This window comes from Coffea eugenioides, chromosome 10 (genome assembly GCF_003713205.1).
Source record: "Coffea eugenioides isolate CCC68of chromosome 10, Ceug_1.0, whole genome shotgun sequence".
Classification (NCBI taxonomy): Eukaryota; Viridiplantae; Streptophyta; class Magnoliopsida; order Gentianales; family Rubiaceae; genus Coffea; species Coffea eugenioides.
The window spans coordinates 13782323-13800120 of NC_040044.1; the positions used below are offsets into that span (position 1 = coordinate 13782323).

The window sequence follows — 17798 nt, forward strand, 5'->3', positions numbered from 1 at the left end:
AGCCAGAAGGCTCGAGTGAAACAGCTACGGACTGGGGACAGTAACTCAAAGTTCTTTCATGCAACGGTAAAGCAACGGAGGGTACAAGGGGCGATTCATCGTGTGAGGAATATGGACGGGAACTGGGTGGAGGATGACGAGGGTGTGAGAACTCGAAAATCTATTATTTTAAAATCCCTAATTTTGGCTTAATTAATTATTTATTTGGATTTTTGCCACGAATAAAATTTTCTAACCTTATTAGACCTAAGTTCATGGATTTATAGTTTCGTTATATTTTTAAAGTGTCTCGATTCAAAAATTATTTTCTTAAAAGCTTGTTTAGTGAAAAGTGAAAACGTGTCTGAAAACTCTAGCCAATTGGGAGTACAATAAGCTCGAAAATTTGGAGATAGGTACAATGGTCCAAAATAGGTAACTTTAGGCCTAAGTACTCAAGCGATAGTAGTGGTACGATCGTTATAAGAATTTCTAGAAGGTTTCATTTTATCGCGCCTAAATTGGAAATACATGTTTTCACGTGCGCGCTTAATTGAGGGACTTTAGACCATTATTTTGGGACAATTAAGAATGAATAATATTTATATGAATGTAAGTGCCTTAGAGGTTTAGTGCACTAGTGCAACAAACTTAAGAGAAATCGAGCACAAAACGCACGCGTATGCGCACTATTTGCAAATTGACTTTTGCGCACTTAAACTATTAGACGTTCAGCGTTCCTTGTACGCCAAAGGGTCAGACCAAACATTTCATTTCTCCAAGCTTCCATGGCCAGCTAGCAGACAGCAAAGGAACAACCGAAAACTTTCCAACATTTCCTCTACAAAACTCACTCAAATCACCACCAAATCTTCTCAAATTTTAGCACTACTTAGCCTAAGCCTTGGAGTTCATATCTAGCTAAAAAGGGGAGGCTTTTCACGGCTCACTTAGGAGCAAGGAGGGACTGAATTTATGACTTGAACATCAACTAGAGTAAGTCATAATCCAGCCTTCTAACTTCAATTTTTGGAAGTTCTAGTATATCTTTTAACTCTTAATTTCTTATGGGTTGTGGTTGTTGGTGAAAAAATGGAAGGTGGGCTCTATGAACTCCCACCTCTGTCTTGATGGCTGATATGGTGATTGATGCTGTTTATAATATTGGTTTAGTGTTTGAAATGGTGGATTAATGGAGTATAATTAGTAGAAACCTCAAGGAACTCATGGGATAGAAAAATTCTGATTCTGCCCCTGCCTTGTTCGGTTATTTTAAGGCCAAATTTTGATGATTTAATGGCTTGAATATAATGTTTATGTGTTGTATTAGTTGTGTAAAAATTTTCATTGGAAAATATTAAGGTTTAGTTGGGCAAATGAATTTCTTTGTGAAACTAGTCTAGCTGGAAAACTGTTCTCGTGTAGCTCTGTCCAGTGATAGTGTTTCGGCCGTAACTTTTTCCTCCGACATCGAAATCGAGTGCCGTCAGTGGCATTTGAAACTAGACATCCACACCTTTCCAACGGTATAAATTGTACGTTTTGGTTCCAAGTGTGTGAGCCAAACCAATCGTTTTAAGAAGGCTATCCTGTTTCTCTGTTCTGCTGAAATGATTTGATGATGCTGCAACTTTAGGATTAATTTCGAGCCAGTTTCATGCTGAAACTTAAAATGATTTCTTCTGTGAAATTATAGCCCTATGAATGTACTTTCCAACACTATCAACCATGCTCAATTCCAAGTTAAATTGAGTGAGTTATGATCAAAATACCGTGACTGCCCTGTTCTTGAAAACCCTTGGATTTGGACAGATTTGATGTAAGACTTGTTGTGGTCTTACTAAACGAATTTCTTGGTGCTAAACACCTACCAAATGTACCATGTATGTTCCTTAGACTTTTCTTGCACAAATGGACCAAGTTTGGAGGTTTTCCTTAGCCAAATGTTTGGAAACGGAGAGAAACAGAGCTAAAGGCAGTTTTGCCTTAGTAATTTCAAAACTTTGGTTGATTGGTTAACCACCTTTCCGAAGGTATTTTTCCACGAAATTTGATAGAGAGATACCCTTCATATAGGAGTACTATACTACAAAATTTGGTACCAATCCAAGTCTGTTTCGACACTTAACTAAAGGTCCAAAGTCGGAAACCCAAATCTGGAAATTGTTCAACAGTCTTGAATTTTCCCCAATTTTGAGCTACCATATCTTGGTGCTCGAAACTCCGATTCTTGATTCGCTTGTTCTGTCCTAAACCTTACTTGTACCTCTAATTGAGTTATACGTTTCAAGGGCTGATTTGCAACGAGTGAATTCTGCCGAATTTCCAAAGTTAGCGAAAAACCAACCCCGGCTCAATCCTGGTGATCTGGAACAGCAATTTTAGGCTCATTTTTGAATACCTTCCACTTAGATTCATGGAACAGTGTCTTCTAAGAACTTTTAGTACTTTCGAAGACGATTCCAACGGTACCAAATTTATCAAGTTTCGACTAGTAGAAAAGAAGTTATGATTTTTCAAAGATTTGACCAAAAGTCAAAAATTCTGGAATTTCAAAGGAAATCCGCGCGGGAACTATTCTACCAGAATCCGACCTTGAATCCGGCCAGTTTCTGGCCGGATTATAGGCTGGATTGGTGGTGAAATTTGAAAAAAAAAGGGAGGTTAGCCACTGCCTCCAATCCGGCCATAAATCCGGCCAGATATCCGGCCAGGTTCCGGCTGGATTGTGACGTGGCCAGCCCACTTCCGATTTTGATAGTTCATTTTGCAATCGTTTCACTCGTACTCGTTTCCAACCAATGATTCTAAGGATAATAATCCGATTTTTACTCGAGTCTTGCACCTTTTTGCGAATCCAATTTCAAAGACAAACCCAAACGAAATTTTCAAAATATTTCCGAACCCTACTCGTGTTCAATCTTTCTCGCCACTTGGGGACTTATAGAAATTGTCTTCTATTCGATGTTCAGGCACGCACGAGGACCTCCAAGAGGACCCCACCGTGGAAGTTTGAACTCTCAATCCAATCTACTTGCTTGCGTAACTTGGTGAGTGTCAAGTGTATGATTACTTGAACTCTATGGTCTTGATTCATGCTTGGCTTAGCCTAGTTGGTTTTGAAAAATGGAGTCGAGTGTGTACTTAATCGCACTCGTTCTCATTTGAAACAAATGACTCATGCTTAACATGATTTGCCTGATTTACATGACCTGAAATACATGCTTAAATATGTCAAATGCCTGAATAAATGACATGGTATCAACTACAACAAAAATGACCTTTCCTGACATGCCTATAAGGACACTTGCTGGTTTGTGTCATTATAGCACTCCTATCATGACACTTATTATTACTCAATAATATATACTCTATTTTTTTTATTTTATCAGATATAAAAATAATAATGTGCTTTTAGACTACCTAACATGACACTTTGAAGAAAATGTGAGGTGTACCCAAAAAAAAAGAAAGAACACAAAAACGGCATCGTTTGATTTTAGCGGACCAAAACACCCTGTTCAACTTTATGGATTTGTAAGGGTTTTTTTGGCTGCCAATCTTTTGCACTTCTCCGAAAAAGAGGAGGAGGCGGAATTACTGTGAGCGATTGTCCAAGATGAAGATGATTCTATCATCGGAGACTATGGATATTCCTGACGGTGTTAAGATTAAGATGAAAGCCAAGTAGATCGAGGTGGAGGGACCCTGCAGGAAGCTTACTCGCAACTTCAAGCATCTCAACCTTGACTTCCAACTCATCACCGATGAGGCCACCGGAAAGAGGAAGCTCAAGGTCGACACTTGGTTCGGCTCCCGCAAGACCACTGCCGCAATTCGAACTGCCCTCAGCCACGTCGAGAACCTCATCACCGGCGTTACCAAGGGCTACTGCTACAAGATGAGATTTGTCTATGCACATTTGCCAATCAACGCGTCCATCACCAACTCCAACCGTTCAATTGAGACCCGCAACTTCCTTGGTGAGAAAAAGGTATCTACTATTCTACTAGCATGATGAATATTTGGGTCTTTTCTTATCTCTTTAGATTTGTCATTTCTGATTTCTTTTACATTTTCACACACGTGAATTTTGTTGATTTGATTAGAATTTCTTGATACCGTAAGAGGACTTAGACTTGTGCGGAGGAGCTCTTCCTCTTTCCCTCTGGTTTGAGTGTGTATTTGAGCAGAGTTTATGGGCCAGACTACCAGTGCTTTGTGTCTGTTCATTTCTGGGTTTATTGTTAGATGCTTTTGACCCTTCAATTTGAGAATTAAGCCAACTAAGCCCAGAATGATCCCCAACTTGGACATTTCGTGGTTGGGTTGTGTGAGGTTGCTCGATAATTCATCTGGGTTTGCTCGGTAATTGCTTATCTGGTTTGCTTACCTGTTGATTACATTGTCAATTTTAGTATCCTGTTTGGTTGTTATGTGATTGTACCGCGTTTGGAATCATTTTGTTTGTCTCACTGGTCATTGGAGATCCGTGGTAATAGTTTTAGTGCTAGTAATACTATATGCGTCTTTAATTCATAGAAATGGGTAGTAGATGCTATTGGCATTATGGTTTTGACTTTAAATGAAGTAATTACTTTCCTTTGCCAAACATACTGTATTTTGGTTTTTTTTTTCTTCTTTTTTTGCCTTTTTCTTTCTTTGAGGATTTCTGCTGCAACATCTGTAGACCAGTGTTGTTGAGGCTAATTAATAATGACTGGGTCATGGTTGAACCTTCCTACTAGAACAATATTGTTAGACTATGAGAGGTATTATGGAATTGCTTCCATTGGGTTGCCCCCATTATGCATGTTGAGATTGCTTGAAATTTCTGATAAGGAACATTTTGAAATGTGTGATGTTTTATGCATCAGGTGAGGAAGGTGGATATGCTTGAAGAAGTCACTGTTATCCGGTTTGAGAAGGTTAAGGACGAATTGGTGTTGGATATAAACCAAGTAAGAGTCACTCTGTGCCATATTTATGATATTTGAATCTACAAGTTTTGTTCCTTGTCACTTGTCTTTAAAATGTATTTCATCTGGCTGGATAGCTAAAATGTAGTTCTTTAGAGATGACTTCTATTTTGAACTTAAAATAGAAGTCATGTTTTTTGGAGTATATATGCTTGCTTTTAGTGGTCAACTTTAGTGTTTTCTGATCTGTATTTAGAATGTATCACTGCTTACAGTGTTTTCAACCACTTGCTTGACGATAGCCCATTGCCTGCTAACGAGGCTTCTTCATCAGTGCTTGTTGCAACCTTTTCCAGTACACACTCACTAAATGGAAAAGGATCTACAGGAGGTGGAAAGCTGAGTGGAAATGGTGAAGTAGAGAAGGGGCTGTTGACGCTAATTTCCTCAGATGCTCCTGGACTTCAGGTGTTGTAACCTATATTTGGACTTTTTTTTTTATGATCAGTAGGTAGGTTGCAACAATATGTACTAATTTCCTGGATTCCTTTTTAACTGCTTATACATTTTTTCTACATTTCAACTAGATCATTTTTGGAATTGTAATGCTTCAACACTTTGTTTTCCTTGATTAATTATCCACCAGTTCTTTCCTATTATTTCCAGGTTTGTGACCCCAATGGCCGCTGGTACCTGGCTGATAGTGGCTTTGTTCCTGGGGACCTTTTACTTCTCACAGGCAAGGCTCTCAGCCATGCTACAGCTGGTCTGAGGCCTGCGGCTTCACATCGCTCTGCATTGGATATCCCTCCAGGAACTTCTAGTGGCGAAAGGTAGATATTGGTGCTTAAGTGTAATTTGATAGTTGCCCAAGAATGTCATAGGTTGAAGAAATTTCTCAACTGATCAGTACACTTTGCCCTGCAGGACATCCCTAGTCTTTGGGCTCATGCCACAAGGCAATGCAATACTTGATTGTTCACCAATTGCAGCAGCTGGTCATGTCATTCCTCAGAGTTATGTGCCAATCTCTGTAACCCAGTTTATGGATGCTATAATAGTACTTGTTATGTGGCAATCTCTGTAACCCAGTTTATGTGCCAATCTTTGTAACCCAGTTATGTGCCAATCTCTGTAACCCAGTTTCGATTAGCTATGTTAGTACTTGTTGCTGACTTTTGGTTCAATAAATGATATTTGAGCATTAGCTTTTGCTTTTAAATTACTACATGCATTCTGTTCTTTGAGATAATTTTACAAGTCCTTTGGGTATCTGATTGACGGAATGTATGGCAGGAAGCACAATCAGGTTGCTTCTTTATTTAAAAAAAAAAATTCCTGGTAGTTAAAAGTGTTAGCATAGCTCAGCAACTTCGACAATATTCAAACACTTACGATTGTCAAGAAAAGGGGTTTTTGTTGGTAGATGGGATGCTATAATAGCATCATTTTCTTGACACCTTTGATGCTTCGAGCCTATCCCCACATTGGAAGGGACGACACTCATCTCAGGTGTGAGGAAAGGTAAAGTGTCAGTTTAGATTATCTATACTGACACCTTTAAATACCGTTAAAGGTCATTTTTGTTGTAGTGTATGCGGTGATTGCATACATCGTTGGAGTGAATCTCCTCGACACTTACATGATACATGGGGGACGCCCAAACTCATAGGCCGACCTTGGAACTCGAGCCGGCATGGGCTTGGTCGGGAACCTTGGTGAGCCATGAGATTCACATGATAAGCTTGATCTATTGAGAGATCTCGCTTGGCATACTCGTGAAGTATCGCCTTATAAATGTCGTGCGGGCCTGAAGCGGTGTATGGTGGACGGATGAGGAGTAAGTGGTGAACTACGGATATGAAATATCAACCCGGTTGATGGAGAGTCATCGCGGGGAGATATACGAATGACATTGGCAAAATGTGGAACTTAGCTCCTGAGAGCTACCATATCCTTGAATTGTTTTTGGTTACATTTTGTTGGCATTATTAATTACTTGCAAATTATTACTTGAATTGTTTACCTTGGGCTAGTTACCTGAGCTTGTGCCTGCATGTGTGTTTCTTGGCCTCCGAGTCGTTTTACTCACCTATAGATTTGTTTCTTAACAGGTTGGCTGGAGGTGGAATGGAGAGAAACCGCTCCTGATGTACTTTTGTTTAGGGTTTTTTCTATTACTTTTGGTTTTATGCATTGGTCGACGTCTTGGATTGTGTACTTTTTGGAATTGAAATGTAACTTGTTGGGGGGGTCGTAAAAATGTTGTAAATTTTTTTGGGGGGGGGGAATTTGTTCCATTTGAATTTATTTGCTATTTTGGCCCTAATTTTTTTTTTAAAACCCCTACGCGTGGGTTGGATAATGGATAACTATGTTAAACTTCAACGCTTCCGCATTTGTTGTATCTAAGTTATTGACCTGTTTTGTGTGGTCCGGTAATAAGCTTGAATGGAATTGCTTGAGTCCTGGCGAGAGCTAGACAGGCGTCCCACGGATACCCTTTGGTTCGCCTTAGGGAGAAGTGGGGGCGTCACAGTTGGTATCAGAGCGCTAGGTTAGAGATCTATATGGGGAACATATTAGATACTCTACCTTTAAGACTCGATATGGGATGACTTAGTCACACCTAAAATGATACTCGGGGCAAACTAGCAACTAAGTTAGTTTTACCTCAAGTGATACTTGGAGACGAATTAATGAATAAGTAAGCATGCATTACAGGATATCCGAACTAGATAGTGATTTAAATTTCTAAACCGAAAAGTGCTATTATTTTGCAGGGATGGAAAACAGGAATGAAGTGCCGGCAGCTAATGGGAATGGCCACGCTAATGGCCATGTAGTACCTCCGAGGCCTATCTACTACCGAGCTCTTGGAGGGGGGAGCTCGAGTTGGTTACTCGCCTACTGATAGGCGCCCACAGTGCGCGTGTAGGGTAACCTTTGCCTACCCGAATCACCTTGTGCTTGTTCTGGATGACGAGCGTCGTTAGCTAGTGGATCTTAACAGGGATCTCCAGGCAGAGGTAGACGAGCTTAGACAGATGGTGAGCGCTCAGGGTGAGAGGGTCGCCGAGCTCGAGGAGGTGATTGAGGGCGAGGTGGCCACATCTGCTGTGGTTAATGAGGAGCTTCGGAGCACTAGGGCTCAGCTTACTAGGTTGAGAGAAGAGGTCCGTAGTCGGGCTTCCGATATTGTAGTCGATGCCACTAGGCTAGTGGATGAGGCGATGGATGTAGCTCAGGACTCTGAGGAGGAGGATCCTGAGGAGGAGGTTCCTCCTGATAGTCCTGCTGCGGACTAGGTCTAGATTGACTGACCTCTCTTTTGACTCTTTTGACTAGTATAGCTAGAATTAGCAGGGGTGATGCTAAGTGCTGAGACCATTGTATTTTGCATGACTATGTGGCCTATTTTTGAGGCACTTGCTTTACTTTAGTCTTCTGTGACTAAAAGTACTCTTGTGGCACCTGTGTGCTATATTTTTGTGACTACCCCATGACTTGCTAATTGTATGAACTTGATATGCTAATGAATATAAATTATTGTTATTTTCGATGTTTTCTTGATTGGTTCCTGTTCTCTATTTTGCATCGCATAATTTATTTATTTCTTGCACTAGGCACGCCTAGGTTATGGAAGGGCCAAGAAGGGGTCGAGACCGTGGTCGAGACCGTGGACGAGAAACTAGACCGGCCCAACCCAAGGGGAATGACCAGGGATCGGCAACTGGACCGACCCAGGGCCAGGAAAATATTGAGAGTAATCAAGTGGCTACTGCCATTAACAGGATGACTGATATCCTAGAGCGCTTAGCTGATAGACAAGGACCTGGACAGTTCAACCAACCTGGGGGTCAAGAAAGATGAGAGGATAGAGCCTTAGAGAGGTTCTTAAAATTTAACCTGCCTAAGTTTATGGGTGAACCGGATCCCGAGGTAGCAGAGAATTGGCTTGAGAGACTGACTAACATATTTGCTGCCCTTGATTACACTGAGGAGAGGCGAGTGAATTTTGCCGCTTTTCAATTTGAGGGAGTAGCCCGTGCTTGGTGGGATCTGACAAAAGGAAAATGGGAGAGAACTCAAACCCCCTGGACTTGGGACAACTTCACGAGGGAGTTTAATGAGAAATTTCTCCCACCCTTAATCCAAGAGAAGAGGGAGGATGAATTTATTAAGTTGAAACAAGGAACCCTTACCGTAGCAGAGTACGAAGGAAAATTCACTAAGTTTTCCAAGTATGCCCCTGAGCTAGTGGTCAATGAACGAAAGAGGATTAGACGGTTTGTTCAGGGACTTAATGTGAAAATCCAGGAGGGCTTAGGGGCGGCCCAAATCTCTATATTTACGGAGGTTTTAGAAAAAGCACAGAGGGTTGAGAGTGCAAGATCTCAAGTGAGAGACTTTCACAACAGAAAATGGAACTTTTCTAGCCATACCTCTGGACAAGCTAGTAAAAGTGCGCAGCCTTCCAAAATGGGAAGAGGAGTGGGAGGTTCAAGGACTGTTGGAGCTTCGAGAGGAGCTTTATCTAGAGGAAGTCGTAGTGGACTGACACAGGTTAGGAGAGCGCCTTCTAGTGGTTCAGCGGTGGCCCCTCAAGTTACGTGTGGGTACTGTGGAAAACCCAACCATTCTGAAAATGACTGTTGGAGGAAGTCTGGGAAGTGCTTGGCCTGTGGTAGTACTGAGCACCAGCTCGCGAATTGTCCAAACAAAATGAAGACGGGAGGTGATACCTAGAGACCGGAAAAGTCAGCCTCTAAGCAAACCAGTGCCGGAGGGAGTCGACCGAAAGTACCGGCCAGGGTTTATGCACTGGATTATCAACAAGTTCCTGAGGCAACTGAGGTGGTAGAAGGTACAATTCCAATCTTTCACCGTTTAGCTAGGGTTTTAATTGATCCAAGTGCTACACATTCTTTTGTAAACCCTAATTTCATGAGTGGAATAGACTTGAAACCAATTAAGTTACCATATGATCTTGAAGTTAAAACGCCTACTGGGGATCAGAGTCTAATTGCTAACTTGGTGTATCAAGATTGTGAAGTTTGGATTGGGGAACGAAAATTATTGGCTGATTTGATGGGATTGACGATTAAGGGATACGATGTAATCTTGGGGATGGATTGGTTATCCCGTTATAACGCTCAGTTAAACTGTAGGACGAAAATTGTAGAGTTGCGTATTCCAGGAGAAGCAACCTTGAAATTGGATGTAAGGGGTAAATTAGCTTCGTCTGTACTTATTTCAGAAATTCGGGCTAGAAAATTATTAAGTAAAGGAGTTCAAGGATATTTGGCTTTTCTTATTAACACCCCTAGTGATAAGGTGAATTTGGAGGACATGCCTGTAGTGAAAGACTTTCCTGATGTTTTTCCTGAAGAATTGGAGTCTCTACCCCCGGAACGGAAAATAGCCTTTAAGATTGATGTAACTCCGGGAGTAGCCCCTATTTCTAGGATGCCATATCAAATGGCCCCAGCCGAATTGAAGGAGTTGAAATTGTAATTACAAGATTTGTTAGAACGGGATTTTGTACGGGAAAGTGATTTGCCGTGGGGAGCCCCAGTTTTATCTGTTAAGAAAAAAGACGGAAGTTTGAGGCTGTGTATAGACTATAGAGGCTTGAATGATGTTACAATTAAGAATAAGTACCATTTGCCCTACATTGATGAATTATTTGACCAATTACAAGGAGCTGTAGTATTTTCTAAGTTGGATTTGAGACAGAGTTATTATCAGTTGAGGATTTTGGAGAAGGACATACCTAAGACTGCTTTTAACTCGAGATATGGGCATTTTGAGTTTGTCGTGATGCCATTTGGGTTAACAAATGCTCCTGCTGCTTTTATGGATTTAATGCATAGGGTCTTTAAACCTTATCTAGATCAATTTGTGGTCGTCTTTATTGATGATATTTTGGTGTATTCCAAGAATGTGAAAGACCATGAGAATCACTTGAGGGTTGTTTTGTAGATCTTAAGGGAGCATCAATTGTATGCTAAGTTCAGCAAGTGCGAATTCTGATTAAAAGAAGTGACATTCTTAGGACACATAATTTCTAGGGATGGAATTAAAATGGATCCAGCTAAAGTTGAAGCTATTTCGAAATGAAAACGATCGGAAAATCCTACCGAGGTTCGAAGTTGTTTTATTGGATTAGCAGGGTATTACCGGAGATTTATTCAGGATTTTTCGAAAATTGCTGGACCTATGACTGAATTGACCAAGAAAAATAGAAAGTTTATATGGAGTTCTAAGTGTGAGGAAAGTTTTCAGGAATTGAAAAGACGATTGACAAGAGCGCCTGTGTTAACTTTGCCAAACGGAAAGGATAGTTTTGTGATTTACACAGATGCTTCTAAGGAAGGACTGGGGTGCGTTTTAATGCAAAATGACAAGGTAATAGCATATGCCTCTAGGAAATTGAAACCGCATGAAGGGAATTACCCAACTCATGATTTGGAGTTAGCGGCTGTGGTCTTTGTTTTGAAGAAATGGAGACATTATCTGTACGGGGTAACATTCGAGGTTTTTACAGATCACAAAAGCCTTAAGTACTTGTTTTCTCAAAAAGAGTTGAATTTGAGGCAACGTAGATGGATGAAATTTTTGGAAGACTATGATTGCACTATTAAGTACCATCCTGGGAAGGCCAATGTAGTGGCCGATGCTTTGAACTGTCAAGTACAAATGGCTGGATTGATGATTAAGGAGTTTCAATTATTGGAAGAAGTGAGTTACTGGAATCCTCGATTGGAACCAAGGAAGGTAATTTTGGGAAATATTATAGTAACTTCCACTTTATTGGAACGCATTAAGAAATTTCAAGAAAATGACACGGAAGTGCAAAAATGGGCGGAAAGGATTAAAATGAGAGACAAGACAGATTTTAATCTGAGGTTAGATGGAATATTGAGGTTTCGGAATCGAGTAGTTGTGCCAAAGAATGAAGGGCTTAAACGAGAAATCTTAGAAGAGGCGCACCGATCAAAGTTTACGGTACATCCAGGAGAAAATAAAATGTACCAAGACTTAAAGAGTCTGTATTGGTGGGAAAACATGAAGAGGGAAATTGCCCAATTTGTCCAAACATGTTTAATTTGTCAACAGGTTAAAGCCGCACATCAGAAACTATCAGGACTTTTGCAACCTCTAGAAATACCTGAGTGGAAATGGGAGAATATCACTATGAATTTTGTATCGGGATTACCAAGAACACAGAGAGACCATGATGCGATTTGGGTAATAGTGGATAGATTGACCAAATCGGCCCATTTTCTACCGATTAACATGAAGTACCCGTTGGAGAAGTTGGCCAGGTTGTATTTGGATGAGATCATTAGGTTGCATGGAATATCCATGAGTATCGTGTCCGATAGGGATCCGAGATTTGTTTCGAGGTTCTGGCAAAAGATGCAAGAGGTGTTAGGGACTAAGTTGAACTTTAGTACCACCTATCATCCCCAGACTGATGGACAGTCGGAGAGGACAATTCAAACACTTGAGGACATGTTAAGGACTTGTGTTCTGGACTTTGGAGAAAATTGGAGTAAGTTTTTGACTTTAGTGGAATTTGCCTACAACAATAGTTTCCACTCTTCTATTCAGATGGCCCCGTATGAGGCACTTTATGGTCGAAAATGTAGGTCTCCAATTTGTTGGGACGAAATAGGTGAACGGAAAATCCTAGATCCGACCACAGTATCTTGGATTGAGGAAGCTAATGAAAAGGTAAAGTTGGTACGCCAGAGAATTCAACCTGCCCAAAGCCGCCAAAAGAGTTATGCCGATAATCGAAGAAAGGATTTGGAGTTTACTGTTGGAGATTTGGTATTTCTCAAGATTACATCTTTGAAAGCAAGTTTGATGTCTGGAAAAGGAAAGAAATTACAGCCAAGGTTTGTAGGATCTTACAAGATTATCCAACGTGTGGGGAGTGTAGCCTATAAGTTGGAATTACCGCCGAATTTATCTCGAATTCATAATGTATTTCATGTATCTATGCTTAAAAAGTACCATCCGGACCCTTCACATGTCCTGCAACCGGAAAATGTTGAGATTGATGAGACCTTAACCTATGAGGAGAAACCGGTTAAGCTTTTGGATAGGAAGGTAAAGGAATTGAGGAATAAACAGATACCATTAGTAAAGGTCCTCTGGAAGAACCATGGGTTGGAGGAAGCAACTTGGGAGGTCGAAGAAACAATTCGAGAAAAGTATCCAGGCCTGTTCACCAATCAAGGTAAATTTTGAGGACGAAATTTCTTAAGGAGGAGAAGATGTGAGGACTCGAAAATCTATTATTTTAAAATCCCTAATTTTGGCTTAATTAATTATTTATTTGATTTTTTGCCACGAATAAAATTTCCTAACCTTATTAGACCTAAGTTCATGGATTTATAGTTTCGTTATATTTTTAAAGTGTCTCGATTCAAAAATTATTTTCTTAAAAGCTTGTTTAGTGAAAAATGAAAACGTGTCTGAAAACTCTAGCCAATTGGGAGTACAATAAGCTCGAAAATTTGGAGATAGGTACAATGGTCCAAAATAGGTAACTTTAGGCCTAAGTACTCAAGCGATAATAGTGGTACGATCGTTATAAGAATTTCTCGAAAGTTTCATTTTATCGCGCCTAAATTAGAAATACGTGTTTTCACGTGCGCGCTTAATTGAGGGACTTTAGACCATTATTTTGGGACAATTAAGAATGAATAATATTTATATGAATGTAAGTGCCTTAGAGGTTTAGTGCACTAGTGCAACAAACTTAAGAGAAATCGAGCACAAAACGCGCGCGTATGAGCACTATTTGCAAATTGACTTTTGCGCACTTAAACTATTAGACGTTCAGCGTTCCTTGTACACCAAAGGGTCAGACCAAACATTTCATTTCTCCAAGCTTCCATGGCCGGCTAGCAGACAGCAAAGGAACAACCGAAAACTTTCCAACATTTTCCCTACAAAACTCACTCAAATCACCACCAAATCTTCTCAAATTTTAGCACTACTTAGCCTAAGCCTTGGAGTTCATATCTAGCTAAAAAGGGGAGGCTTTTCACGGCTCACTTAGCAGCAAGGAGGGACTGAATTTCTGACTTGAACATCAACTAGAGTAAGTCATAATCCAGCCTTCTAACTTCAATTTTTGGAAGTTCTAGTATATCTTTTAGCTCTTAATTTCTTATGGGTTGTGGTTGTTGTTGAAAAAAATGGAAGGTGGGCTCTATGAACTCCCACCTCTGTCTTGATGGCTGATATGGTGATTGATGCTGTTTATAATGTTGGTTTAGTGTTTGAAATGGTGGATTAATGGAGTATAATTAGTCGAAACCTCAAGGAACTCATGGGATAGAAAAATTCCGATTCTACCCCTGCCTTGTTCGGTTATTTTAAGGCCAAATTTTGATGATTTAATGGCTTGAATATAATGTTTATGTGTTGTATTAGTTGTGTAAAAATTTTCATTGGAAAATATTAAGGTTTGGTTGGGCAAATGAATTTCTTTGTGAAACTAGTCTAGCTGGAAAACTGTTCTCGTGTAGCTCTGTCCAGCGATAGTGTTTAGGCCGTAACTTTGTCCTCCGACGTCGAAATCGAGTGCCGTCAGTGGCATTTGAAACCAGACATCCACACCTTTCCAATGGTATTAAATGTACGTTTTGGTTCCAAGTGTGTGAGACAAACCAATCGTTTTAAGAAGGCTACCCTGTTTCTCTGTTCTGCTGAAATGATTTGATGATGCTGCAACTTTAGGCTTAATTTCGAGCCAGTTGCATGCTGAAACATAAAACGATTTCTTCTGTGAAATTATAGCCCTATGAATTATTTTCCAACACTATCAACCATGCTCAATTCCGAGTTAAATTGAGTGAGTTATGATCAAAATACGGTGACTGCCCTGTTCTTGAAAACCCTTGGATTTGGACAGATTTGATGTAAGACTTGTTGTGGTCTTACTAAACGAATTTCTTGGTACTAAACACCTACCAAATGTACCATGTATGTTCCTTAGACTTTTCTTGCACAAATGGACCAAGTTTGGAGGTTTTCCTCAACCAAATGTTTGGAAACGGAGAGAAATAGAGCTAAAGGCAGTTTTGCCTTAGTAATTTCAAAACTTTGGTTGATTGGTTAACCACCTTTCCGAAGGTATTTTTCCACGAAATTTGATAGAGAGATACCCTTCATATAGGAGTACTATACTAAAAAATTTGGTACCAATCCAAGTCTGTTTCGACACTTAACTAAAGGTCCAAAGTCGGAAACCCAAATCTGGAAATTGTTCAACAGTCTTGAATTTTACCTAATTTTGAGCTACCATATCTTGGTGCTCGAAACTCCGATTCTCGATCCGCTTGTTCTGTCCTAAACCTTACTTGCACCTCTAATTGAGTTATAACTTTCAAGGGCTGGTTTACAACGAGTGAATTCTGTCGAATTTTCAAAGTTAGCAAAAAACCAACCCCGACTCAATCCTGGTGATCTGGAACAGCAACTTTATGCTCATTTTTGAATACCTTCCACTTAGATTCATGGAACAGTGTCTTCTAAGGACTTTTAGTAATTTGGAAGACGATTCCAACGGTACCAAATTTATCAAGTTTCGACTAGTAGAAAAGAAGTTATGATTTTTCAAAGATTTGACCAAAAATCAAAAATTCTGAAATTTCAAAGGAAACCCGCGCGAGAACTATTCTACCAGAATCCGGCCTTGAATCCGGCCAGTTTCTGGCCAGATTATCGGTAGGATTGGTGGTGAAATTTGAAAAAAAAAGGGAGGTTAGCCACTGCCTCCAATCCGGCCATAAATCCGGCCGGATTGTGACGTGGCCAGCCCACTTCGGATTTTGATCGTTCGTTTTGCAATCGTTTCGTTCGTACTCGTTTCCAACTAATGATTCTAAGGATAATAATCCGATTTTACTCGAGTCTTGCACCTTTTTGCGAATCCAACTTCTAAGACAAACCCAAACGAAATTTTCAAAATATTTCCGAACCCTACTCGTGTTCAATTTTTCTCGCCACTTGGGGACTTATAGAAATTGTCTTCTATTCGATGTTCCGGCACGCACGAGGACCTCCAAGAGGACCCTACCGTGGAAGTTTGAACTCTCAATCTTACCTACTTGCTTGCGTAACTTGGTGAGTGTCAAGTGTATGATTACTTGAACTCTATGGTCTTGATTCATGCTTGGCTTACCTGATTACATGCTTAGCCTAGTTGGTTTTAAAAAATGGAGTCGAGTGTGTACTTAATCGCACTCGTTCTCATTTGAAACAAATGACTCATGTTTAACATGATTTGTCTGGTTTACATGACCTGAAATACATGCTTAAATATGTCAAATGCCTGAATACATGACATGGTATGCGGTGATTGCATACGTCGTTGGAGTGAATCTCCTCGACACTTACATGATACATGGGGGACGCCCAAACTCATAGGCCGACCTTGGAACTCGAGCCGACATGGGCTTAGTCGGGAATCTCGGTGAGCCATGACATTCACATGATAAGCTTGATCTATTGAGAGATCTCGCTTGGCATACTCGTGAAGTATCGCCTTACAAATCTCGTGCAGGCCCGAAGCGGTGTATGGTGGACGGATGAGGAGTAAGTGGTGAACTACGGATATGAAATATCAACCCGGTTGACGGAAAGTCATCGCGGGGAGATATACGAATGACATTGGTAAAATGTGGAACTTAGCTCCTGAGAGCTACCATATCCTTGAATTGTTTTTGGTTACATTTTATTGGCATTATTAATTACTTGCAAATTATTACTTGAATTGTTACTTGGGCTTGTTACCTGAGCTATGTGCCTGCATGTGTGTTCTTGGCCTCACGAGCGTTTTGCTCACCCTGTAGATTTGTTTTCCTTAACAGGTTTGAACTCGGAGGTGAAATGGAGAAACCCTCCTGATGTACTTTTGTTTAGGGTTTTATATTACTTTTGGTTATGCCCTTGGTCTTGGATTGTACTTTTGGAATTGAAATGTAACTTTTGGGGCGTAATGTGTATTTGGGATTCATGATGTATTTTGTATACCTACGCGTGGGTTGGATAATGGATGACTATGTTAAGCTTGAACGCTTTCGCATTTGTTGTATCTAAGTTATTGACCTGTTTTGTGTGGTCCGGTAATAAGCTTGAATGGAATTCCTTGAGTCCTGGCGAGAGCTAGGCAGGCATCCCACGGATACCCTTTGGTTCGCCTTAGGGAGAAGTGGGGGCGTCACAGAAGTAGTGAACCGTTAAGAGGAAAAAAGATTTCAAGTGAGCATTTAGGGCCGGTCAAGTGAATTGGTGTTCTGGTGTAGTGGTGTAGTGGTATTTACTATTTAGTTTTTAGATAATTTTTTATTATTTATTTATTTATTTTTATTTCAGAAACGGGCCAGCGGGTCAATCCGTGTTGACCCGATTTTGACCTATTTTTTTCGGGTCTATCGTGCCTAACCCGATTCTGATCCAAACCCGTGAAATCTAAACCCAAACCCATTAATTTTGTGTTATGTTCATGTCATGTTTCTAGGTCATGTAGAAAATTGCCACCCATATGTTTGATGATGAAAATTATACAAAAAAATCCGATGAAAGTCACTCCAATTGACTTTGAATTGATGAATTTAGATCATATGAACCCTAACTCCCAATTTCTTTAAAACTGAATTTTTGATTGTTTTTCTTGAATTTCAATCTGTTAAAAAGGCTCTAAGAGGGTCAAAGGTATTATGTTGATGATTTCTAGCAAAGAAATGGAGTAAAAATGAATTTTTGTGAATTGTGTGTGAGAGTGTGTGCAATACGTGACCTTGGAGAAGAAGAAGAGAATGAAACAAGGAACCTGCATTTTCTGTTTTTAAAATAACTACCAGAAAATGT

General features: G+C 40.2%; 1 pseudogene; it reads left to right on the plus strand.

Annotated features, from left to right (window-relative positions):
• Positions 1 to 3598: 3598 nt before the first annotated feature.
• Positions 3599 to 4976, plus strand: LOC113750466 (annotated as a pseudogene).
• The last annotated feature ends 12822 nt before the right edge of the window (positions 4977 to 17798 follow it).